Consider the following 1,258-nt stretch of genomic DNA (forward strand, 5'->3'; position numbering starts at 1 on the left):
CCTAACAATGAATACATTTTGCAGGAAATGGGGGGGCAGGAAGGAAGTGCCAGGCTGGGGAATGGGGGGCAGGAAGGAAGTGCCAGGCTGGGGAATGGGGGGGGCAGGAAGGAAGTGCGCGAAGGGCAGGATGGGGCGGACATGGGGGCAGGAAGGAAAGTGCCGGCTGGGGAATGGGGGCGGCAGGAAGAAGTGCCAGGCTGGGGAAATGGGGGGCAAGGAAGGAAGTGCCAGGCTGGGGAATGGGGGGCAGGAAGGAAGTGCCAGGCTGGGGAATGGGGGCAGGAAGGAGTGCCAGCTGGGGAATGGGGGGCAGGAAGGAAGTGCCAGGCTGGGGAATGGGGGGGCAGGAAAGGAAGTGTCGGGCTGGGGAATGGGGGGGCAGGAAGGAAGTGTCGGGCTGGGGAATGGGGGCAGAAGGAAGTGCCGGGCTGGGGAATGGGGGGGGCAGGACGGAAAGTGCCAGGCTGGGGAATGGGGGGCAGGAAGGAAGTGCAGGCTGGGAATGGGGGGCAGGAAGGAAGTGTCGGGCTGGAATGGGGGGCAGGAAAGAAGTGTCGGGCTGGGATGGCGGGGCAGAAGGAAGTGCCAGGCTGGGGAATGGGGGGGCAGGAAGAGAGTGCCAGGCTGGGGAATGGGGGGCAGGAAGGAGTGGCCAGGCTGGGGAATGGGGGGCAGGAAGAGAAGTGCAGGCTGGGGATGGGGGGGGCAGGAAGGAAGTGCCAGGCTGGGGAATGGGGGGCAGGAAGGAAGTGCCGAGCTGGGAATGGGGGAGCAGGAAGGAAGTGCCAGCTGGGGAATGGGGGCAGGAGGAAGTCGCCAGGGTGGGGAATGGGTGGGGGGCAGGAAGGAAGTGTCGGGCTGGGGAATGGGGGAGCAGGAAGAAGTGCCAGGCTGGGGAATGGGGGGCAGGAAGGAAAGTGCCAGGCTGGGGAAAATGGGGGGCAGGAAGGAAGTGCGAGGCTGGGAATGGGGGGGCAGGAAGGAAGTGCCAGGCTGGGGAATGGGGGCAGAAGGAAGTGCCAGCTGGGGAATGGGGGGGCAGGAAGGAAGTGTCAGGCTGGGGATGGGGGGGCAGGAAGGAAGTGTCGGGCGGGGAATGGGGGCAGGAAGGAAGTGCCGGCTGGGGAATGGGGGCAGGAAGGAAGTGTCGGCTGGGGAATGGGGGGGCAGGAAGGAAAGTGCCAGGCTGGGAATGGGGGGGGCAGGAAGAAGTGTCGGGCTGGGGAATGGGGGGCAGGAAGGAAGTGCCAGGCTG

Source organism: Xenopus tropicalis, chromosome 8 (assembly GCF_000004195.4).
Source record: "Xenopus tropicalis strain Nigerian chromosome 8, UCB_Xtro_10.0, whole genome shotgun sequence".
Taxonomy (NCBI): Eukaryota; Metazoa; Chordata; class Amphibia; order Anura; family Pipidae; genus Xenopus; species Xenopus tropicalis.